General features: G+C 35.2%; 1 long non-coding RNA gene across 2 annotated transcripts in view; it reads right to left on the bottom strand.

Moving 5' to 3' along the window:
* Positions 1-656: 656 nt before the first annotated feature.
* Positions 657-26,556, bottom strand: part of LOC105472989 (uncharacterized) — a 31,570-nt gene continuing 5,670 nt past the window's right edge. Inside the window, exons 1-4 of one of the 2 annotated variants that reach the window (XR_003016109.2) lie at positions 12,817-12,891; positions 7,478-7,543; positions 1,840-1,952; positions 657-1,119 (exon numbers count right to left, since the gene is read on the bottom strand). This is a non-coding gene — a long non-coding RNA (uncharacterized lncRNA). Of the gene's footprint in view, positions 1,120-1,839; positions 1,953-7,477; positions 7,544-12,816; positions 12,892-26,556 lie in introns of those variants that run through there. The other variant, XR_003016110.2, reaches the window with a different exon arrangement.

Below are 26,556 nucleotides of genomic sequence, written 5' to 3' on the forward strand. Positions count from 1 at the left end.
TCATGTGAGACAAGTCAATGCTCGGGTACTACTTACGTGAAGCAGAGCTTGTGAGGAATTGCATAGTCATATGTCATGACTTAGGAAACTGGCTTGCATGAGCAAAGGAAAAAAAACCAACAAAGCCAGTTCAACAATTATAATATGTACAGATTCCCAATTTTTCCATTACCTGCATAAAGAGAACCATCAGGGTTCAAGTCATTTGTCGGACAATAAATGTATTCATAATTTAGTAGGTGGACACTATCTTCCATATTGTTGTCTTGGTACATTCTAATAGTGCAAATGTGAGAGTTGCTTGTCCAGCACCAGTCATTCTAAATTTGGCTTCCAGCAATTCATAAGAGTTGTCTGGCATCACATGTTGTCCAAACCTGGAAGTCTTGGTCAGTGTGGAACATTGTAGGCCCTCTAGCAAGCTGCAGAAGCCACAGGACAAATGGGAAATGGAAGTTGTGTGCCTGTGAGAATAGGAAGGCATTTTCTACTTAACTAACATTATCCAGACAACTCAGACTGAGAGCACAGAGGCAATTTGGAATAACCCAGTTTTTGCATACAGTCACATCACTGTTATCGGTGATGTATCTAAAATATAACATGTTTTGTATACTTATTTGACCTTTCAGTTACTATTATATGTAACTAACCACAGTAAATCTGGTAGTATATATTAAAATTTTATTATTGCCATGAGTTTTTTTTAATCAGGAGTTTGGACAGATGGCATAATCTTTCTCTGCTCCGTGATGTGACTCAACAACATGGAACTCAAATAGTCTGGAGACATCTTCAATCTCATATCTGAAACTTGATGTATGCTGGCAGCTGGAACCTCAGCCAAATTGTCATCCCTAGCAACCACATCTAGCCATTTCATGTGGCCTTTCTGCATGGACTGTTTTAACTTTCCTCTCAGAATGGTTGCCGGATTCAAAGAAAAATCATCCTAAGAAAAATGAAGTGGAACTTAATGACTTTTTCATGACACAATCTCAGAATTCAAATGCATCATTTTTGCCATATTATATTGGCCAAAGCACTCAGAAAATCCACAAGGTCAAGGAAGGGTCAAAGGGATCCTCTTGATAGCGAAGTTACAAGGTTCTAGAAGAGCTGTGGAACAAATAATGGATATTGTTTCAACATCTTTGGAACACATAATATGTCCCAGATAATTAGAAGAATGTACATCATACGATTGTATTCAAATTATTGTAAAAAGGTAAATTCACCAGATTCATATTTTAATTTCTAATACAATTTAATTTATTTGTGCTTGGGAATCATTATTGCCCCATGAGTAAGGGAGACTCAAAACAGAGTTAAGAGCTCACTCTGGAAAAGCAAATGTGACTAAAAATGTTGAAAGTGCAAAGTATATTCATATATTAATCGATGAACACTGAAATAAATGTAGAATGTCTATTAACCCAGAACAAAGAGGATAATAAACTATTTCTCCTTCCCTTGTTTGTGTTTTCTTTGGTTTGAAGAGATCAAGGCAATTGGAAGTTCTATTGCAGGAGGTGACTACATAAAGTTTTTTCTAGATAATTATAAGGTAGTAAATAAATATGCATAATGACATGTGTTCTCTGTTTCCTTACAAATTGCCCAGCTCAAATCAATACTCTTGCAAGGTAGGCAGTGATTGATTGTATTTGTCCAGATCAGAGTAGTATATAATGGTAGAAAAACACAAGAAATTCTAATAATATTTAAGTGTTGTGTGTAAACATCTCTTAATATTGTAATTATTTACTGGTAGGCCACATTACGTTATGGTCACACTATAGAGGTTTTGGTTAGCATACAAAACATTGCTATTTATACTTTTAGTCAAAAGAAATTGTTGAACTTGTTGGCTTCTTTTGCATCAACAATACAATACCACTTGACAGATTCTTGGTCAAAATTAGACTTCTTGAGGTTGGGTTGCAAATGACCTAGTGGATCAAAATAGAAGAAGCAAAAATGATGATTTTATAAAGGAGCTATATTTATTGTGAAATAATTTATGCAGCTTATTCTTTGGTTCTTTCAATTCCCTTGAATAAAATATGACAGTATCTACCCTCTTTAATCCATGTATATTTTGGAATTGAAACGCTTACTAATGGAGACATGCAAACTCTCACCAGTATAAATTGTTTAGGGCTTACATCCATTACAATTTATCTGTAGTTTGATTAAGATTGATTTATGACTCTATTGCTCTAATCAAACATTTTGAATATCATAATATCTCATTATAGATTTTTATGACTGTTTTATATCTATTTATATCTATATCTATATATATAACTATAAAGCTATAGACACAGATGTATGTGTTTTAAATTAGAGACAGGGTCTCACACTGTTGCCTAGGCTGAACTGCAGTGGCATCATCATGGCTCACTGTAACCTTGAACTCCTGGGTGCAAGTGATCCTCCTGCCTCAGCATCCTGAGTAAGGTCTACAGGCATGTGTATTACTGGCAAGGTCTACAGGCATGCACCTCTGTGCCCAGTTGAATTTTTTTTTAATTGTAGATATGGTGTCTCACTCTGTTGCCCAGGCTGGTCTTGAACTCCTGACCTCAAGTTATCCTCCCCCCTCAGACTCTCAAAGTGCTGGGATGACAATCATGAGCTACCACAGCTGAGCAGATATATGTTATTTACATGTATAAAGTATCCACTACAGTGATCCAAATATAGCTCACTATTACTTCCACCATCTGTCAAAATACTTGAAGAAAGAGGTCAAGAATACACTCTAAATGTATCTGTTATTCCATATAAAAAATCTCCTCAATTTAGAAAAAAAAAAAATTCTCACTTTTTTTTCCCCACAGGAACTTTCAAAGTATATACATATATATTTCTCACAATATACAGACCTTTAGAAATGAAAAAGCTGTTTATCAGTACCATGATATTTTTAATCAAAATTAAAAAGAAATGCACAAAAGTATCTAGGAAGAAAATAAAATATTGAATATATTTTATAATTTTTGCTCAAATTTACCAAAGAAAAATAACTGCTTTCTGTAAAGTAATATTTATAATGTAGCACATAGATCATTTAGATTGTCAAAGATAAAGCCAAATGATTTGACTACAAATTTCAAATAATCATCAGAAAATATATCGTTTAGTCTAATGAGAACTTGTTGCCATCCAAATAGGCCACTGAAGCCATTCCACTGAAAGCAAGAATCCATTAAGTTTCTGATATCTACATGTGTCCCAAAGACTTTCTTAAATATATAATTCTTTGCTGAAATTAAAAAGTACACTTAAACTAACAAGCCACATTTTTCAGACATATGGATTTAAATGCCCTCGTTCACATTCTTACTTACCTGGTGGCATGTAAAAACCCATTGATAGTGGCAGCCCTGATCCATAAGAACATGTGTATTTGAACTGTATAAGCATTTACTTTTTTTCCTGTGTCTAACTCAAACCTTTTATGACAGTATATTTAGAATCCATTAATATATTGACATGTGTTTAAGTTATATGACATGTTTCACCTTAATTGCCATAAACTGTATCACTGATCTCTCATTTCTCTTCCATTTCCGGTGGTACCATCGGTGTTAAGCCATATTTTATGCCAACACCCTCCTGCCTGACTTTTCAGTATCCCCTTTTCTAACACCAACCAATCTTGATACCTCCAGTCATCATTTTTGAGGATGTAAAGTTCTTATTACATTATTTCCCCTCTCAGAAACATTTACTGGATTTTTAATACTCGGTTAAAATACTACTCTGCTAACCATTCTTATAGCAAAACTTATATGCACATAAAAGATACGGCCTTTGTATTTTCTGTGCCTCTATACTTCCATCAGACAAAAATCTGCTTCTCACATGTTATTGAGTGAATATTGAATAAAGGGATTCCTACGAGGCTAGTGTTTTTCTACTAGTAATTTGTAATTAGGTGACACTAATTTGAGTCAGCTTCATGAAGATTCAGCCTCAAAAGACATACAGAAAACAGGAGGAGGTATTTTCCATTGTTTGTTCATAGAAACATCAAATAATTAAACATTTATTAAATAGCCAGCATGTGCCATATACTATTTTAAATGACATTAATACAATGGTGATTTCCAAATAGTCTCTCCCTTTTTAATCTAGTGCAGACATCCAATCTTCAAGCAGTGAGAACAATGAAGCAATCAGAGAGGGATGGAAACATAACAGTGTTGTTAAGAAAGCAGAAAATTGTAGCTGGTTGTTTAGTTGCTGTTTCAACTCCTGGTTGGTCTGGCTTTAACTCGTTTTTTTTCATTTTTGGTGAAAAGTTGAAATCTCTTTTCACAGATGAGTCCATTGTCCACTTTAACCAATGTGAAAGATATGCAAAATGTTTCCAATTCCTTATACAGTTTTAATTCCCTGCTGATGTTCACTGACACTGTTAAAGACAGTGATAGAATATGAGTTGCATAGTTTTTTTTTTTTTTTTTTCCAACTTTGGGGCATTGGGATGTCCACATTATTAGTATGTTATATATTGAAGCCAACTTATAATGTCTCACAATGTAAACCCTAATCAGCCAGGCTCTTGCCACAAGTTCCAAAGCTTAGGAGCTATGTTCTCCTCTTAAAATATTGTGTGTTTTTTTGTTTATTTTTATTTTTATTTTGGCAATGTAACCTCTCTTTTCAGATACAAAAGACTTACATAATTAATTAGCCATATGAGTATATTAGAGAGTTACAGTGACAAGAAAAAGAGGCATTTCTAATTTGGGGGTGACACACAAGGGATGTTGGAGTTTATGTGACTAACTATAATTGCATGAAAAGTAAAAGCATTGAGCATCAGAGCTCTCCAACTGTGCAGATATCCTTATATTTAATTTTTTAAATGTATTTATTGTGCTAAATAACACATAACATGAAATATACACTCAACAACTTTTTAAGCATACAGTACAGTATTGTTAATTATATGTACATTGTTATACAGTAGATATGGTTTGGCTCTATGTCCCCACCTAAATCTCATCCTATAACTCCCATAATTTCCATGTGTTGTGAGAGGGTACTGGTGGGAGATAATTGAATCATGGGGTGGGTCTTTCCCATGCTGTTCTTGTGACAGTGAATACGTCTCATGAGATCTGATGGTTTTAAAAACGGGAGTTTCCCTGCACAAGCTGTCTCTTCTCTTGTCTGTCGCCATGTGAGACTGTCTTTCACCTTCCACCGTGATTGTGAGGCCTCCCCAAACATGTGGAACTGTGAGTCCAATAAACCTCATTCTTTGATAAATTGCCCAGTATGGGTAGGTCTTTATCAGCAGTGTGAAAATGAACTAATACAGTAAATTGGTACCAGTACAGTGGGGCACTGCTGAAAAGATACCTGAAATTGTGGAAGCAATTTTGGAACTGGGTAACAGGCAGGGGTTGCAACAGATTTGAGGGCTGGGAAGAAGACAGAATAATGTGGGAAAATGTGAAACTCCCAAGAGACTTGTTGAATGGCTTTGACCAAAATGTTGTTAGTGATAGGGACAATGAAACCCAGACTGAGGTGGTCTCAAATGGAGATGAGGAACTTGCTGGGAACTAGAGCTTGTTGGGAACTAGGTGACTCTTGTTATGTTTTAGCAATTAGACTGGTGGCATTTTGCCTCTGGCCTAAAGATTTGTAGAACTTTGAACTTCAGAGAGATTATTTAGGGTACCTGGCAGAAGAAATTTCTAAGCAGCAAAGCATTCAAGAGGTAACTTGGGTGCTGTTAAAGGCATTCAGTTTTAAAAGTAAGACAGAGCATAGCAGTTTGAACAATTTGCAGCCTGACAATGCAACAGAAAAGAAAATCCCATTTTCTGGGAGAAATTCAAGCCAGATGAGGAAATTTGCATAAGTAATGAGGACCCAAAAGTTAATCACCAAGACAATGGGGAAAATGTCTCCAGGGAATGCAAGAGACCTTTGCAGTAGCCCCTCCCATCACAGGCCAGAGACTTAGAAGGAAAAAGTGGTTTCCAATGTGACTCCTAGGGTTGTGGTACCCTGTGTCTCAGCTGCTCAGGGACCAATGTAGAACACAAGCTATGGCTTCAGAGGGTGCAAACCTCAAGCTTTGGCAGCTTCCATGTGGTGTGGAGTCTGCAAGTGCACAGGAGTCAGGAATGGAGGTTTGGTAACCTGCACCTAGATATCAGAAGATGTATGGAAACTCCTGGATGCCCAGGTAGAAGTTTGCTTCAGGGATGGGGTCCTCATGAAGAGCCTCTGCTAGGTCAGTGTGGAACGGAAATGTGGGGTAGGAGCCCCCACACAAATTCCCTACTGGAGCACCACCTAGCGGAGCTGTGAGAAGAGGGCCACAGTCCTCTAGATGCCAAAATGATAGATCCACTGACAGCTTGCACCATGAGCCTGAAAAAGTCACAGATTCTTAACACCAGCCAGTCAAAGCAGTCGGGAGGGAGGCTGTACCCTGCAAAGCCACAGGGGTGGAGCTTTCCAAGACATGGAAACCTATCTCTTGCATCAGCATGACCTGGATATGCAACATGGGGTCAAGGGAGATCATTTTGAAACTTCAAGATTTGACTCCCCTCCTGGATTTCAGACTTACATGGGGCCTATAATCCCTTTGATTTGGTCAATTTCTCCCATTCAGAATGGCTGTATTTACCTAATTCTTGTACTCCATTGTATCTAGGAAATAACTAACTTACTTTTTATTTTACAGGTGCAGAGGCAAAAGCTATTTGCCTTGTCTCAGATGAGACCTGGGACTGCGGACATTTGAGTTAGTGCTGAAATGAGTTAAGACTTTAGGGGACTGTTGGAAAGGCATGATTGTGGTTTGAAATGTGAAGGCATGAGATTTGGGAGGATCCAGGGGTGGAATGATATTATTTGACTCTGTGTCCCCACGCAAATCTCATCTTGTAACTCCCATAATATCCAAGTTTTATGGGAGGGACCTGGTGGGAGATAATTGAATCATTGGAGTGAGTCTTTCGTGTGCTGTTCTCCTGATAGTGAATAAGTCTCATGAGATCTAATAGTTTTAGAAATGGGAGTTTCCCTGCACAAGCTCTCTCTTCTTTTGTCTGCTGCCATGTGAGATGTGGCTTTCACCTATCTCCATGATTGTGAATCCTCCCAGCCACATGGAACTGTGAGTCCAATGAATCTCTTTTGTAAATTGCCTGGTTTGGGGTATGGTTTTCATCTTGCATGGTAAAACTGTATACCTGCTGAGTTGTAAATTCCCCCTCCACCTCCCCTAGTCTCTGGTAACCAGCATTATATGTTCTGTTTCCATGAGCTTGATGATATTTTAGATACCTCATATAAATAGAACATTCAATTTTTTGCCTTTTTTGACTGGATTATTTTCCTCAGAATAATGTCCTCAAGTTGCATCCATGTTTTAGCATATGACAAAATTTCCTTCTTTATTAAGGCTGAATGTTCCAGTGTATATACCTACCAAATTATAATTCATCTGCCAAGGCACATTTAGGTTGTTTCTAAATCTCCACTATTGTGAGTAGTGCTGCAACAAACATAAGAATGCATACATCTCTTCAATATAGTGATTTCAATTATTTTGTGTAAATACTCAAAAGTGGTTTGAACTACAGTATGATGCATTTGGACACATTTGGATCATACAGTAGTTCTGTTTAACTTTTTGAGGATCATTTCCACTGTCTTCCATAGTGGCTGCATCACCTTACATTTCCATCAATAGTGCCCAAAGTTTCCAATTTCCCCCTCACAACCCTTGCTGTTATTTTTATTTTTTTATAACGACCATTCTAAACAGGTGTTCAATAATTTCTCATCGTGTTTTTCATTTGCATTTCTCTGATGATTGAGCACTTTTTCATAGACCTATGGGTCATTTGTATATATCTTTGGAGAAACAACTATTCAAGTCCTTTGCCCATTTTTAATTGACCTATTTGTGGGTGGTGAGGTTTTTTATTTTTATTTTTGGTTTTGTTTGGTTTTCCTTTCTAGTTCTTTGAGTTCCTTACATATTTTGGATATTAACCTTTTATTGAGTGTATGATTTCCAAAGATTTTCTCCTATTCTATAGGTTGTCTCTTTATTTAGTTGATTCTTTCTTTTTATACATAGAAGGTTTTTAATTCGATATGTATAGTCCCGCTTGTTTATTTTTATTTTTGTTGTCTTTGCTTTTGTTGTCATATCTAATAAATCATTGAGAAGACCAATGTAAAGCTTTCCCTCATGTTTTCTTCTAGTAGATTTATAGTATAAGGTCGTGCATTTCAGTTTTTAATCTATTTTGAGTTAATTTTTGTGTATAATGTAAGATAAAGTCTCAATTTCATTCTTTTAAAATCTGTTTTCTTATAACTAAATATTCATTACTAAAATGATATTCTTTAATGTTACTTAATTACTGTTAGAATGATATAAGTACTTTATAACACAAGAATACCTCATTACTAACCTCTTCAGTATAATGTCCTCACAGAGACCCTCACTCAAACTGTCCCTCTTCACTGATACAAATTTGACCTACACAGAAATCAGTTCATTTATCTGGTTATTAATTTCCTCTAGAATACATGGCTTTTCAGTTTAACCAGTTTTTTAGTTGCCTAACTTCTACACATCCTTCATCTAAAATACTAGTTTCACATTCTGCAGTCTGACTTCTTTGTCTACACACTCTACCCCTATACATTTCCATAAATGTTGCTTACATTTCCCTGTAATGTACACCTATAGCTCCCCCTGCATACCCAGAGCATAGCATCAATAAAAAGTTTTCTAGATTTCTTAATGTTTTTGCCTGTTGGCATCACTAGGCTGTGATTGTGTGGGAAATGAATTCTATGAATTATTGCATTACCTGTATAAAATATGTTTTGCCAATATTAGGCATTAGTAATTATTTATTGAGTCAGTAAACATGCTACTACACTCTTTTTGGTCTAGGTGACATCACTGCATCCTTTTACACTAAGTCCAGTGTCATTACTTTTGGATTAACATTGCCATCAATTTGAATTTCAGCATAGCAACTGCCTGTGGAGAACTGAGTAAGCCCTTTTACATCAATTAATCTTAGTTTTATAATCTTTGAAAATAAATAGTCACTTTAGATGCTTTGGATTTAATGTGATCAAGTTATTGAAGATGGATGGAAGAGTGGAGAGAGAGAGGACAATGAATATGAAGTTGAGAGTATAAAACTAATGTAATGTAGTTACAACCCTAATGTCTAAGCGATGTGGCAAGCCTTTATTTACAAAGTGTGTAGTTATGTATAGTGATGTACGGAGTAAAAAAGATTGATGAATGAAAGGTGACAAAATAAGGAAACAAACAACAGAATAATGCTACCTTTACATTTTCTCCCCATTCTGGTTTATCCTTCCTGTTTTGCTTCCTTTCAAAATAAGGAAATAAACAATACAACAATGCTATCTTTACTTTTTTTCCCCCTTTCTCTCTTATAATCCCCCCTTTTTTTGGCTGCCTTTTAAAAAATTCCTCTTCTTGCTTATTGCATTTTTGCACTTTGCTAAATTTCTCCATGTGTGGTTAGTCACCACTAGGACTTTTTATAAACTAGGTATGCTTTCTTTTTCCTTTTTTCTATCTGCATATTTATCTTGATTTTTTATTTTCCTTTTTCATTTTCTTTCTATTTCTCATGTTGTTAACAATTAGCTTAAGAGATTTATCATGAGTACTAATAAAAGATGAAAAAAATGATGAGAACATCTATTTGTATACTGCAACTCCTAAGTCAAAGAATTTTCTATTTTCCCCATGTGTATTTGAAAGCTTAAGCACTGCATTTGATCAAACAAAAAATGATGTATAATTTATCAACCCTTCTTGATCTAGAATTCTTTCAAAATGCAATATTTAAAAATATTTAGCATCTTAAAATAGTATACCAGTGTGCAATTTGGATGCACAAATGCTGTTATTAAATTTTTCTTATTTCTAAGAGTAAGAAGACCAATAGTTTACAATAACATAATATAACTGGGTGTTCAAGAGTTAACATAACTTTTAAATAATAATTCAACATATGAAAGGATGTTCAGGTTTATTAATAATCAGGAAATAAATTAAATCACCTTGATGGCCGCAGTAGTGATGCTGCCTGAAAATCCATTATTGCTAACTATATGGTAGATTCTATTATTTCAACATGTATGCTGTCATGCAGAGTCCATATTGCTTCTAGTTCTTCACCTCCAAATAAACCATATCATTAATTTCTACTTTTCTGAGGCCTCTCAGATTAGCTTTGTACCTTTAGTTATAATTTATCATTTTAAATTTTTATGATTATGTCATATTGCTCTCTCTAGTTTATAAAATCTTTATATACTTAGTAGAATCTGACTTACTGTTTTCTTATTTTTTCTTTTTTCTTTTTTTTAAGGTCTCATTTTTCCACTCAGACAGGAGTGCAGTGGTGTGATCTCAGCTCACCGCAACCTCTGCCTACCAGGTTCAAGTGATTCTTGTGCCTCAGTCTCACGAGTTGTTGGGATTACAGGAGTGCACCATCCCCCCAACTGATTTTTGTATTTTCAGTAGGGATGGGGTTTCACCATGTTGGCCAGGCTGTTCTCGAACTCCTAACCTCAGGTGATCTGCCTGCCTCTGCCTCCCAAAGTGCTGGGATTACAGTCATAAGCCACTGCGCCCGGCCATGGCATTTACTTATTTATTTATTGATTGATAGAGTCTCACTTTGTTACCCAGACTGAAGTGCAGTGGTGCGATCTCAGCTCACTGCAACCTCCGCCTCCCAGGCTCAAGCTATTCTCTTGCCTCAGCCTGGCAAGTAGCTGGGATTACAGGCCTGTGCTACTACCGCCTGGCTAATTTTTGTATTTTTAGTAGAGGTGGGGTTTCACCATGTTGGTCAGGCTTGTCTCAAACTCCTGACCTCAAATGATCCAACCACCTCAGCCTCCCAAAGTGCTGGGATTAGAGGCGTGAGCCACCATGTCTGGCCGGCTTATTTCTTTAGAGTAAAAGTGTTGACCAAATGACTACTTTATCCATCTATTTTAATTAACAAAATAAAATATTTTGAGTTAATGATTTCTGTTATCATTTCGTTAAATCTCTTTTTTCCTATGCTGTCTCCAGCTCTCCGTCCACCACTTAATTTTCACCAAAGTTGCACAGATATACCTTCCTTAAGTCTCTTGGATTTGACTTATTGCTCCCCCAGCAACATGCACTTTCTTAAACACAATGTACCTGGACAGTAGGGGAGATATTTCAATGAATATTTATCTTTACCTCACGGTTTACCAGCTTACTTCTCATAATGAATTTGCTTAATCTTCACAGAAATAAAAGTCTTATTCTACAAAAAAAAGGACAATCTTACAATCTTATTCATTTAAAACTGTGCATTTCAAAACACATACTCATTTTGAGGCTTTCCTTTACTCCTATAATATGTATATATCTATTCAATATATTAATTCGCATGCATTCCTTTGAATCTAAGATCATTTAGCTAAATATTTATGTAAAGATAGTCTGAATGAATGTGTCTCTGTTTCTTTTAACTGAATAACAATTTTTCACACTCCTTGCAAATCTGCAAGTTTAACCAGGTTAAATTCCAATCCAAGTAACTAAGAGACATCATTTTGAATTAATTAAAAGATAACCCATGCTAATCCTGAAACCAAACTACCTAAGTCTATAATTTGATAAAAATATCTAGTTTTATAGTCAGAAATGGTGCTAATTATTTGAAGATTTAACAACACTAGATCGTGTCAAATTCCTCAATGGTTACAAAATCTTATAAATAACAAGGTAATAAAATTCTTTACCTTTCGTATAAGTATGTGTTCTAAAAAAAAATGGCAAGACCCAAATTGGAACTTAAAAACCAATGAGTTAGTGTAATGCCAAATGCACATAAAAATGGGTTCTGTAAATTTCCCATGAGAGATGATTCATTACTTTGAAGACGTCGATCAGGCAGATGTTATATTGAGTTATTTCCTCTGGTTCCTCTCATTTATCCTTCACTTGCCAGTATATGTGAGAAATACACTTTATGTGGGCTGATGTTCCTGCCTAATGCTCATCTTTTGCTCTCAGCTCCTGGGGCTTTGAACATGCATGTGTCTATTTTTGCAAGGAAATGATGGCATAATTAATTTTTGAATAGTAATGTTCTCTGAGTAATTATTCGGTAAACAACCATCTAGCATTATTCAAAACTGCATACATTTACAAATGAAACAGTTACACTTTGAATTCTTGTCTGAGGCACATCGACACATTAAGAGTGAATTGTATTATGTAGGTCTAAATGTGTTTACAATTTTGGTTTTTATTTAATTGTATTAAGGATATTTATTGTGTTCATTAGATTAACCAGGCCTATCCCAGAACCAAGATAGAAGGTACTGCCCATAGACATCTGTGTATTTTCTGAATATAGTTTTAACAAAGGGTTAGTAGTCTCGGATACAACTAAACATAAGTGTACGTCACAAATTCAACACTTGCTAAGCTACAAGCTCATTGAAATACTAATTCTGATATATTTTAGAAAGGAACAGCAGGATGGAAATCAGATCAATCCTAAACTAGTTAAAATCACAGAATAAAAATCACACTGTGTGTCATGGCATCTCTTCCCTAAGGGTAGCTGAAGTTAATTTCTGCAACTTCAGTGTTCCTTATAATCACTCAAGGATCTTGATATAACTTAACCTCCAAGAATCTTTCCCATGTCATAATTTGAGTTCTTTAGAAAATGGTTTGTTCATATAACTCACCTTGGTAAGTTTTAGTAGTTTTGTTTTTGTGTTTCTTTGCTTGTTTTATCGATGCCACAAGTCATGAGGAAAACTATATTGAATTGTTTGCTGAACAGCACATTAATCATATGAACAGATCTGTTAGAATGCAATGCATTTAGGAACTTGGTATTTTTCCTCAATTAGTCTAATACTGAAACACTGGATTTAGGGTTTAAAAAAGTGTATTTAAACCATATTTCTTCTGTGTATCTTTCACTAAGTCACACTGAACAAGTTACATTTCTGAGACTTAATGTTTCATCTCCAAAATAATGAAATAAATGTAAAGGCATTGGGAAAACTAGCAGTGATATACATGGATAGATATTATAATACCTATCTATCACAATATAATTTGTAATGTTATAATTAATTACCAAAATTAGTCATTTAGGGTGAATGTATAGGGGAGCCTTGAAGGTTCAACTCTTATAAAAAACTAAACTATTTGGTTTGGATAAGGAAACTTTCTCTTAATAACTTTAATAAGTAATAGTTATTGACCATCTTATGCCAGACAGTTTTACCTATGTTACCTTATTCAATAATCACAATCATCTTATGAATAGCTCTTGAGATAAAATCAACAAAAGCTGCAAATCACCATATACAGCTCATCTCCTTGGAGCACCTACTTCCCACTAGGATCTGTATATTTACTATACCGTGTCTTCAGGGAGCTACATTTTATATTATGTTCACAATTTATAGTTATAATCTATAAGAAGGTCTGTCTGATAAGGCTTTACTGAGAGCCTCACAAAGGGCAGGAAGTTTCACTGATCTATTCTTAAAATGTTAATGTGATAATTCTTAAAAGCCACTGAAGACTTCACATTGTTCTTAGGATAAAGCTCAAAGTATTATTTTTGTCCTCTTCTTAATATCTCTAATACAGTAGAGGTCTCTGAACTTCTTAACATGATTCATTCATGATGGTTTTCTCTCTTCCTTTAATCTCCTTCTTTTTCTCACTCTTCTAGGGCTTTCAGTTATGTAGTTCAATTGACAGGAGTGTCTTCTCTTTTGTTCTCCACCTAACTGCTCTGCTGAAAAGTGCTTTTCCCATAGGAGTCAACACTGTTTTACCATTCAAGATTAGAATACACTCATAAATTTTCTTATAGCACTTCATAGTTTTTCCTTATATATTTATTAATACTTAAGTCATCCGTTATATTTCCAGGTTTAGGTATCTGTTTAACTATAGCAAGAAACATATCTCTTGTTTACAGTGGTTCTCAAACAGAATAAGCTCAGTAAATATTTGTGGAATGAATAAATGAATCCTAAATGAGGCCACCTTATTTTACCTCATGTGTGTATTTGTTTGTTCCTTTGGTTTGTGTATTTGTCTCTTCTCACACTGCTATAAAGAGCTACCTGAGACTGAGTAATTTATGAAGAAAAGAGGTTTAACTGACTCACAGTACTGCAGACTGTCCAGAAGGCATGTTTATGAGGGCTCACAAAAACTTACAATCATGGGAGAAGGGTGAAGCGGAAGCAGGCACAATCTTCACATGGCAGAAAAGAGAGTGAAGGCGGAAGTGTTACACATTTTGAAACAACTATATCTCATGAGAACTCACTCACTACCACAAGAACAGCAAAGAGGAACTCCACCTCTGTGATCCAATCATCTCCACCAGATTCCTCCCCCAATACAGGAAATTACAATTCATTATGAGAGTTGGGTAGAGAAACAGAGACAAACCATATTACTCTGTCCTGAGCAAGTGAGTTTAGGCTTTTAGAAGATACCAGGCAATATCTTGAATGCTTTGCTGCTTAGAAATTTCTTCGACCATATACCCTAAATCATCTCTCTCAAGTTCGCAGTTCAACAGATCTCTAAAGCAGGGGCACAATGCCACAAGCCTCTTTGCTAAAGAGTGGCAAGAGTGACCTCTACTCCAGTTCCCAGTAAATTCCTCATATCCATCTGAGACCACCTCAGCCAGGACTTCACTGTGCATATCAGTATCCGCACTTTGGTCACAAACATTCAAGAAGTCTCTAAGAATTTCCAAACATTCCTTCATCTTCGTGTTTTCTTCTGAACCCTTCAAACTGTTCCAGCCTCTGCCCATTACCCAGTTCCAACGTTGCTTCCAAATTTTGAGGTATTTTTAGAACAATGCCCCACTTCTCTGGTATAAATTTTCTGTATTTGTCTGTTCTCACTCTGCTATAAAGAACTACTAGACACTGAATAATTTATTAGGAAAAAAGGCTTAATTGACTCACAGTTCCTCAGGCTATACAGGAAGCATGGTTGGGGAGGCCTCAGGAAACTTGGCAATCATAGTAGAAGGGTGAAGGGGAAGCAAGCAAGTTCTTCACATGGTGGAGCAGGAGGAAGAGAGAAAAGCTGGGAAGTTCCACACACTTTTAAACAAGCAGATCTTGTGAGAACTCACTCACTATCATGAGAACAGCAGGGGAAAATTTGTCCCCATGATCTAATCACGTCCTACCACGTCCCTCCCCAGACACTGGGAATTACCATTTGACATGAGATTTGGGTGGTGACACAGAGCCAAAGTATACCAGTTTGGTTTGGCTTTCTATTTAAAATTTGTTTTTACCACATTAAATCAAGTATTTAATTTTAAAGAAAATTACTTATCAAAGCCCTTATTTTAGCCTCCTTTTATCCAAGAAACAAATAAAATAAAGATGCTTTGGTATATTCTATATTTTTACATTTAATTTTAGTGTTCTAGTTTTGTGGCTACTTCAGGGCAAATAAAATAATTATTATTAGTCATAATTTATAAAATAATATTCATTAGATTAACATTGTCAGGATATCTTCAGGGAATAAACATTTTTATTTCAATATTATATTTTAAAGGTCATCAAATTTTCAAGAATTTTATAGGAAAAAAATGACTGCAAATTAATTAACTCCACTTGAGACTAGACAAGATTAACCAAGAGAAAATGAAAATATGCTATGTACATAGCACATTGTATTGTGATAAACTTATGAAATGACCTAAAGAAATTTTTTGTTTTTAGATTTTATTATTAATTGATGTGTATATGTATGCTCTAAAAAAGTGCATAGGCAGAACTTAGTAATACTTCCTCTGGGTATTAACACATAATATATATACAATATGTAAATTGAATTCCCTGTTATGTTTTTGATAAAGCCATTCTCCCAAATCTTTCCATTATGTGGAATTAGTTTTGTGTAAGGTTTCTCTGTTCTCATAACACTGTTCTTCCATTTTTTGTTAAAATCATTCATGTCATTTTAATAATTTCATATCTTGACTCCTTCCCTCATAGACTAGGATCTACTTGAGAACAAGAAACACATGATTTTCATGTCATTATCTTAAAATTGGACAGATTCATTGTTACAATAACTAAAGTCAGAGTTTTGTAGACAAATGACATAAGGTAGACAGCAAAGTGATAGATTTTTAGGGGTTAGAATTTTTTCCAGATATCTAAGAAAGCATTAGATTAGAGGCTTTGATCAATGTGTACTGGAAGAAAACAAAAATATCTGAAAAAAGTTTGGCAGGTACCCAGGGAAAGGCTGAGGACAACACAAATTGCTTTAATGCTGTGAGGTGATATGGAATCTAATAATAGATGGATCTGTTTCTCAACACTCCATCCTACATTCATTAACTTCTTTAATGATACTCTGAGAAACTCTAACCCACCAATTCAAAACATTAGTCATGAATCAGGCCCTACTTTGAAAATAGGTGGTCACTACAGACTACAAAATAAAGGCAATTAATCTTGTGTTTCAAGTCAAATGATACAGTCCATTATTATAATAGAAATTATTTAAAAAGACATGAGAGTCAACAAGATAAGTTTTCCCAATTGTTTTAGATTGATCTTTAGAGTAAAAAAATTTCTAAGACAAAGGTAAGGCTAGAAATTAAAAGAGATAAGAGGAGATTTAGTGAAAGATAACAACAGCAAGCAGAAATATATTTTCTCCAAACATTTTGAGTACTCACATAAAACAAAACAAAACAAAAGCTCTTGGGAAAAAACCTAGCCTAGGTGAAAAATTATCTTCACTCTCCCAAAATACAAACAGATGGTGACTGACTGTTAACACACACAAGATGTGAATAATATCCACATCTGTGTAGTAAAAGGAATGAAAAAGAAGTATCTGGTGGGCTTCAGAAAACAAAAAACCCAAAAATGGCCCACTGGCCAATGGGCATTCACTAAAAAGTGGTGAAAATGGGCTGGGGGTTGCTTTTCCTGAAGCTAAGTGAAAGCAAAAGGCTCACAGTAAGAAGGACTGAGGAGTGGAAAAAGTATGGTCTCTCAGAATTCTTCGAACTGGCATTTGAGAGCTTTTGTCTACACAGAAGGAAAGAAAAGGTTCATACCAAAGTGGGATTAGGCAGCAACACCACAAAATCTAACAAGACATGTCAATAGAATTCTCGAAATACGACACAAAATAGATAGAAGGTGGAAGTCCTGTGATACTAGAAATATTTCCTGAAACTTGACTCATTCTGAGTTAGAAAAGACTAATTTCAGATAGAAATAAGGAATCAGTATCAGAATAAAATCCCATAGAAAAATACTATATGAAATCAAAAAGGGAAGGGTGGTAAGAAAGATAATTACTCTCCTGTAAACAATACAATTATGCCAGAAAGATGTGCACACAAAAATTACTTAACAGGTAACATACTCATTCAAAATGAGTTAAAATAAAAGTAGAAAATAACCAAAGACATAAAAGCATGACATAAAACAGAATTTCAGAAGCTCAAAATGAGGTAACAGTATCTCAAAAAGAATTAGATATAAATGCAAATTATTTTAAGCAATTGAGATTAGCTAGTTATAAAACAAAAGCAAATAAGCATAAAGGGTAAAAGAAATAGGAGAAAAAACTAGAGAAATTAAACATTCAAAATAAATACCGAGGTGTTTAGGAAGTGAGTAACATCGACTGGATAGTCCTGCCTGCCTGAAACAAACCAAAACAGAAGAGTGTTTATATGAAACAATGCTTTTCAAGGCACTGGGCAACAGACAAAGGGCATTATTAGGTTAGAAATAAATGAGATAAGCCCCACACGTGCTCCTGCCTAGTGCCTGAGAAATTCCAGGTGTGATACACCTTGAACACAGACAGATAATAGCTGACTCCCACAGTCAAAGAGACAGAATTATGAATCTGGGAAGAAAATTAAAACCACAATGACATACCTCCTTAGAACAGTCAGATAACTAAAAACTCAAAATAAATAAATAAATAAATAACCCAGATGTTAGCAAAGGTGGGGAGAAAAAAGAATGCTTAAACAATGTTGGTGGGAAAGTAAAACAGTATAATCTCTATGAAAAACAGTGTGGAGAGTTCGTAAAGAACTAAAAATAGAACTGCCATTTGACTAGCAATCCCACTACTGGGTATATATCCAAAGGGAAATAAATTGTTATAGCAAAAAGACATCTGCATTTGTATGTTTCTCACAACACTTATTCACAATAGCAATGTCATGGAATCAACCTAAGTATCCATACTAGATAAAGAATATGTGATATATATACACCATGGAATATTACACATCCATAAAGAAAGATTGAAATTTCATCTTTTGCAGTAACATTGATAGAGCTGGAGGCCATTATCATCAGTGATGTAACTATGAAACAGAACATCAAAATCTACATGTTTTACCTTACAAGTGGTGATGCAGTATTTTTTGCTCCTTTGTTCACCTAAATCCAGGTTCTTGTCTCATGACCAGGAAAAATTTGGCATGCAGACAAATGGAAAGGTGAGGAGAGTGGAATTTATTAAGTGAAAGGAAAGCGTTCAGCATGCAGGTTTTCACCTCACAAATTGAATACCAGGCCACCACACATGAGCTGAAGAGACCAGGCTCCTCCCCAGCATGAGGCTCAAATTCCTGGTGACTCCACCGCATTCCCCTAGTGCGTGTGGGCTTCCAGTCTATCGCAGGCATGCCCAGGCAAGACCCTGAGCAGGTTTACTTACCTGCACAAAAACATCTGGTGTACATGCTTGTGGAGTGGGTCAGAGATTCTCTGGGGGCCTTTCCCTGTTTGCCTAGGCATTTGCCTGTCTCCTGCTTCTATCCGTGGGAACTAACCAATGGGTACACATGGATATACAGAGGCAAATAATAGACTCTGGAGATTCCAAAAGGGTGGAGGGTAGGATGGAGGTGAGTGTCAGAAATTTACCTGTTGGGTACAACATTCGTTATTTAATTAATGAGCAAACTAGAAGCCCAAAACTCATTATTATGCAGTATGTCCATGTAACAAACATGTCCATATAACCCCTGAATTTATGAAAAAATAGAATAAACAATAAATAAAATTAAATAAACATATAAATATTTTTAATTGGCAAGGCCTAGGAATCTTAATTCACCAGCTTCAGTGAGGTGGGAGGTACACAAAGGGAAGCCCCGTCTCTGCAGAGGACGTTCATCAGAGTTCTGATGAGCACAGGACAAAATGACCTGAGGCTGGGTAAATAACCATCTGGAAGGACTGGAAAGAACTGATCAAGAGGACTCCAGCAGGGCTAGAATTAGAGCCTATTCCCACCAACCTCACTGGCAAACTTCAAAATTCATGGGGCGCTGAGTATTCAGAATGATCTTGCTTCAGTTGTAAAAGATAATTCGCCAGACTACATGGTAAATATTAGTTTCCATCTAGCATATCTAAAATTCTTATATACCTAGTAATAGAGTTTCAAAATGTATGAAGCAAAAAGTGATAAAAATGAAAAGAAAAAGAGGCAAATCAACAAACTCAGGGAGTTCAACACATATCTCTCTCAGTTATTTCAAGAGCAATAAATATTCCCCCAAATGTGCAAGATTATAGTACAGTTGAATGGCAACATCAGCCATTGTGACCTAAGAATTGAGATGGATAAAACAATTTACTTGGCCCGGCGTGGTGGCTCACGCCTGTAATCCCAGCACTTTGGGAGGCCAAGGCGGGCAGATCATGAGGTCAGGAGATCTAAACCATCTTGGCTAACAAGGTGAAACCCCACCTCTACTAAAAATACAAAAAATTAGCCAGGCGTGGTGGTGGGCGCCTGCAGTCCCAGCTACTCGCGAGGCTGAAGCAGGAGAATGGCTTGAACGCGGGAGGCGCAGCTTGCAGTGAGCCGAGATGGCGCCACTGCACTCCAGCCTGGGCGACAGAGCAAGACTCCGCCCCCTCAAAAAACAAAAACAAAAAAACACTTTACTCAACAACAGCAGAACACACATTTTTCAAAGGGCTTACTGAATATTTATCAAGATAGTCCATATTCTGAGTCATAAAGTATGTTTCAATTCATTTAATAAGTTTCACGTAACACAAGATATTATTCCTGAGACTAGTGGAGTTAATTTATAAATCAATAACCAAAACATATCTCAAAATACTTCATCAAGTCAATAGTGAATAACACAGACTTTTAAACAACCAAGTGGGAGGAAGAAGTCAAAAGAATGTTTTTGACCTGAATGAAAATGGAAACGCAATATATCAAAATTTATGGGAAGCAACTGAACAGTACTTGAGAGTGACTTAGAACAAGAAACACCTGTAATAAAGAGAAAGTTCTCAAACCATTTTCAGGAATTCAGTAAAAATAAATATAGAGGATGCAAACAGCCCTGTCAGCCAAATTGACATAACAGACATTTGTAAATATGCCATCCCAAAAGAGTAGAATACACAGTCTTTAAAGTACGTGAGTGCTATTTACCAAGATGGACGATCCTGTGATCCATAAAATAGATTGAAATAAATTTAAAACTATTCAAGTCAGATAAAGTATGTTTCCTGATTACAATATAATTAAATTAAACATCAGTAACAGAAAGCTGAAAAATCTCTAAATACTTGGAAACAAGTAGCACACTTTTATTAATAAGCCAAAGAAGAATTCAAATGAAAAATTAACTGTACTTTAAAATGAATGGAAATGAAAACATAATTTGTTAAAACAGTATCTAGCGAAAATGAAAAGCTCTGGTGCCTATATTCATTATATGAAGTCAAGTAAGTCAGGCACAAAAAGATAAATGTGCATGTCCTCACTTACATGTGAGAGCTAAATAAGTTTATCTCATGAAAGTAGAAAGTAGAACGGTGGGTAGAGAGTAGAACTTTTCCATAAGTTGGGAAGGGTATGGGGGAAAGGGAAATGAAGAAAGGTTGGTTAATGGGTACAAAAGTACAGTAAGATAAAAGGAATAATTTTTAGTGTTCAATAGCACAATAGGGTGAATATGGTTAACAATAGTTTATTATATATATTATAGTAACTAGAAGATATGGAATGTTCCCAACAGAAAGAAATAATACATTTTTTATCTGATTATTACATGTTGTATGGATATATCAAGTTATCACATGTACCTCATGAATATGTTCAATTATATATCAGGAAAAATTTAAAAACAAGAAATATATCAAAACAAAAGTAGCATATTATACACATAAACATACACAAAAAGAAATAAAGATCTCAAATTAATAATGCCAGCTTCAAACTTAGGAAACTAGAAAAAGGCAGGCAGGCAGGCAGGGAAATTGAGTCCAAGGAAAGCAGAAAACAGTGTAACAACAAAGAGAAGAGCAGAAATCCATGAAATAGAGAACAGAAAATGATTTTTTAAATCAATGAAATAAAAGCAAACTCTTTTAGAAGATCAGTAATATTGATTGGCCTGCAGCCACACTCATCAATCAAAAAGGAAGGACTACACAGATTACCTTTTTCAGGAATAAGGGTTACATCATTAGAGATTCTGTAAGTATTAAATACATAAGGAATATTGTGAGTAATATTTTTGCCAATAAATGCAAAAGCAGATAAAAAGACAAATGTTTTGAAGGATGCAAACAAACTGCATTTAAGATCAAACAGATAATATGTCCTATATCTACTTTAAAAATGAAATTTGTGTTTAAAAACCTTGTCACAGGCTGGGCTCAGTGGCTCATGCCTGTAATCCCAGCATGAGCTGGGAGGCAGGGGTGGGAAGATCACTTGAGGTCAGGAGTTTGAGACCAGCCTCTTCAACATGGTGAAAACCTGTCTCTAACAAAAATACAAAAGTTAGCTGTGTGTCATGTTTCATGCCTGAGTCCCAGCTACTCAAATCGCTTGAACCTGGGAGGTAGTAGTTTTAGATCGCAGCACTGCACTCCAGCCTGGGGTGACAGAGGGAGACTCTGTCTTAAAAAAAAAAAAAAGAAAAAGAAAAAGGAAAACAAAAAGAAAACTTCTCACAAAAAAAACACTCATGGCTCAAAGTCTTTACAGTGCTTTTTATGAAATATTTAAGGAGGAAATAATACTTCTACAAAAATCTTCCAGAAACTTGAAGAAGTTATGCTTCCCATCACATTTATACCAAAACTAGGCAAAGACATTAGAAAAAAAAAATATTCTTCATGGATTAATATTTCTCAAGAATACATAGATAAAAATTTGAAACAAAAATTTAGCTAGTCAACCCCACCCAGCAACGTATGAAAATCATAATAAATACATAATGACCAAGTGGAGTTTATCTAATAAATACAATGTTTGCTTAAAAACAATCTATTTCACAATATTACAACATTTTTAAAAGAGAAAATGATTATTTTGATAAATATAGAGAAACATTTGACAAAATTCAACATTCATTTCTGATGAATATACTCTAAGCAAGAGAGGGATAGAAGGATCTTTTTTGTAATGTAATACATACTATCTACAAAATATCTGTAGCTCGACTGATATTTAGCAATGAAAGACTTAATTCTCTCTCCCTAAAATCAGAAACAAGACAAGAATGTCTGTTTCTAGTGCCCATATTGACAATGTGGGCACAATTGTAAAAACAATGTAAAAGTAGGTTTAAAAAAAAAATGGAAGAAATGATGAGCCAATTAGGAAAAAAAAAAAGTTTCTGTTTACAGAGGGATCTATGCAGAAAATCAAAATAGAATTGACCAAAAATTACCAGAACTAATGCATGAACTTTGCAATATTGTAGAAAACAAGATTAATACACACAGATTAATTATATTTCTACATATTAGAAAAAAATATTTGAAAACTGAAGCTTAAAATTAATACCATGTATAATAGTATTAAAATAAGAGAAATACAATTTTTAGGAATACAGCTGACAAAATGTGAAAGATATTCTCTTTCACTGAGAACTACAAAATATTGCTAAGAGAACCTAAATAAACGGAGATGTGTACTGGAGATGTGTTTCAAAAACAGACAATACATATATGAAGAACTCATTTTTGACAAATACTTAAGTCAGTGGAAAATTGATAATATTTTTATCAAACAGAGTTAGAATTTTCAAATATCATATACAATAAAATTCACTGTGATCTCTGCTTAGCCTAACACCATATACAAAATTGAACTCAAATCTAATAGACCTGAATGTGAAACCAAAACCCCAAAGCTTCTATAAGGCAACTCTGGAGAAAATGTTTGCACTTTTGGTTAGGTCTTGATTTCTTAGACATGACACCAAATCATGATTCAAAAAGATACAGCTTCAAAATTTAAATCATCAAAATTTAAATCAGCTGATGTTACTGAAAACAAAAGCACAGACTTGCGGAAAATATTTTCAAATCTATAAAGAACTCTCAAAACTCAACAATGAGAAAATGAATAACCAAACATAAATGAACAAAATATTTGAAAGATAATTACCAAATATATATAGATGGCAAATAAGCATATAAAAACATGTGTCAACATGAAAACTAATGAAATACCACTTCACACTAGTTAGAATGATTAAAATTAAAAATACTGAACCTAACAATATTAATAAATTTGTGTAGGAATTTAAACTGTCATAGACTTTTGGTGGAAACTGAAAATAAAATGATACAACCACTTTGGGAAATGGTTTGATGTATTCTTAAGTTAAACACACACATACCATACCTCACAGCTATTCCACTCTTAGGTAGTTACCCAAGGAAAATGAAAGCATAGCTTGCAGAGAATTACCCAAATGTTCATAGCAGCATTATTTGTCATAGCACGCAACTGAGAAAAACCCAAATGTCTGTCAACAGATAAATAATCAAACTATGGTATATAATGCAATACTGTTTAGCAATAAGTATTCTATATGATTCCGTTTACATAAAATTAGAGGAAATACATGCTAATGTATGATGACATAAAGCAGATTGGCGGTTACCTAGTATGAGGGACGATTGCGGCAGAGAAGAGCGGAAGAAACCTTTGAAATTGATATTTTATTATTTTAATTGTGGTGAAGGTTTCATAAGTATATATATATGCCATAACATTTCATCTCATAATGTGAAGAGAAATGCCATGTGTTATATTATTCATGAAGATATGTTTTATGTATGAGAGATGAAGATAATAACATGTTTAGTCACAAAGTATTTTGAATATAAAATATCATTACTAATAAATCAATTTTTTACTTATGCTGAGTTCTCAAAAAATTATATATTGAAGACACAAAGGCTTAAATAGATATTAAAGTACACATAAAAAGTCAACAAACTACACAATAAATTCATCACAAAACAGTGGCAGAACACCAAGTGAAATACAATTTCTGAATCTGAAAAGTTATATTTGTGCATTGGCCTCTAGAAACAGAAAAGCCTATGTTGAATGAAGTATGTTTGATATTCAGACAAATACTATTTTTAAGATACTGGAGGTTTTTTGTTCTATGAAGAATGACATAAACATAAACAATATTTAATTTAGAAGAACAGCACTGTAATCTGAAATATTCACTATAACATTGAAAATGGATCAAAACAATAAAGAATCGTGTGTAATTAAAAATAAAATTACAGCAAGTGGCATTTTATTTAATGTTACATACTAATTCTTAAGGAAATTTCATTGTGGGTTTTGGTACATGAAGCATTACTAAAAGTCTGAGAAAAGTCTTCCTGTATTAAGGAATATGATGTTACAGGGTTATAGGCTTTCAGCATGCCTTTCAGCATGCCTCAGTCACTTGGAAACAACAAGATAGTACATCAAGATCAACTCTGAATTGTAGTTAAAGAAGAAAAATGGGAATCCACCAGAATCACAAAGGACACCCCAGAAATCAGAGAGAAAAATGCCAGCAAACAGTCCCCATGATGGTATCTGGCTGATAAAAGAGACTGAAGCCCCCACTACATGAGAGAGAGAGAGAGACTTACCTTTCCACTGAGGATCCATACAGCACAGACCAAGGCAGAGTACTTTGTTTCTTCCCACCCCTGGAACTAACTTTGGGAAAGAATGAAGATGCTATGAGAGAAAGAGACCGGGAAAAGCTGAAGACATTTTCCTACACCCAGAACTGAGAGCATGACACCGTTTTAAATCTGGGTACATATAAAGTCAGCCATTCCTTGGTGGACTGACAGTGTGGCTGAACAGGCATTTTAGTTTCAGGACAGGGATTGGAACACCTGCTCTGGAGCCCAGTAGTGATCTCCACAGTCAGAACTGCTGAAAGTGCCCCAGCAGTAGGGCTGGAATTGTGCTGTCCCTCATGGCAAGCCTGGGGCAGGACGAGACCTTCTCCAGCTGCATTTTCTCCCAGGTAGTATGACTTGCAGCCAGGGACAGCTTAGTAACATGAAATTGATCTGTGTGTACCATTGTTTGGGGTCCCACCCTGCTCTCCTGAGATCATGGTGTAGCAGGGGCCTCTCTGCTCCAACCCCAGGCAGAAATACAGGCATTAAGAACATCCACTTGCCTAGACCAGCAACCTGTACTGCCCCACCATTCCTGGACTTAGATCATGGTGTAATGGTGCTCTTTATGTTTAAGTGCTCTTTATGTTTAAGTTTAAGTTGATAATAAACACAAAGAAAATTCTAATGCTATCCAGGAAATGGAGGAAGAAATAAACATCTTGAAAAGAAATCTATTAGAGCTTCTGGAATTGAAAAACTAACTTAAGAACTTTCAAAATATAATTGAAAGCTTTATCAAGAGACTGGACCAAGCAACAGAAGAAATTTCAGAGTTTGAAGACCAATCTTTTGAACCAACCTAGTCAGACAAAAATTTCCAAAAAATAATTTTTTTAAATGAATAAACTTATTAAGAAATATAGGATTATGTAAAGTGTTCAAACCTGTGAACTGTAGATATTTTGGAGATAAAAAGTAATCAACTTGGAAAATATATTTGAGGAAATAATTCAAGAAGATTTCCTAAGTTTGCTAGATAGGTAAACATCCAGATGTAGGAAATCTAGAGACTATCAGTGAGATATTAGACAAAATGAACATCACCAAGGCATATAGTCTCCAGACAGTCCAATATCAATACTAAAGAAAAACTCTTAAAGGCAGCTAGTGATAAAGGGCAAATTACATACCAAAGGAACCTCATAGGGCTGGGTGCAGTGGCTCACATCTGTAATCCCAGCACTTTGAGAGGCCAAGGCAGGCAGATCACCTGAGGTCAGGAGTTTGAAACTAGCCTGGCCAACATGGTGAAAAGCCATCTCTACTAAAAATACAAAAAATTATCCAGGAATGTGCCAGTAGTCCCAGATGCTTATGAGGCTAAGGCATGAGAATCGCTTGAACCAAGGAGGCAGAGGTTGAAGTGAGCCGAGATCACAACACTGCACTCCAGCCTGGGTGAGAGAGTGAGACTATACC

The sequence above is a fragment of the Macaca nemestrina genome, chromosome 6, assembly GCF_043159975.1.
Source record: "Macaca nemestrina isolate mMacNem1 chromosome 6, mMacNem.hap1, whole genome shotgun sequence".
NCBI classification, from domain to species: Eukaryota; Metazoa; Chordata; class Mammalia; order Primates; family Cercopithecidae; genus Macaca; species Macaca nemestrina.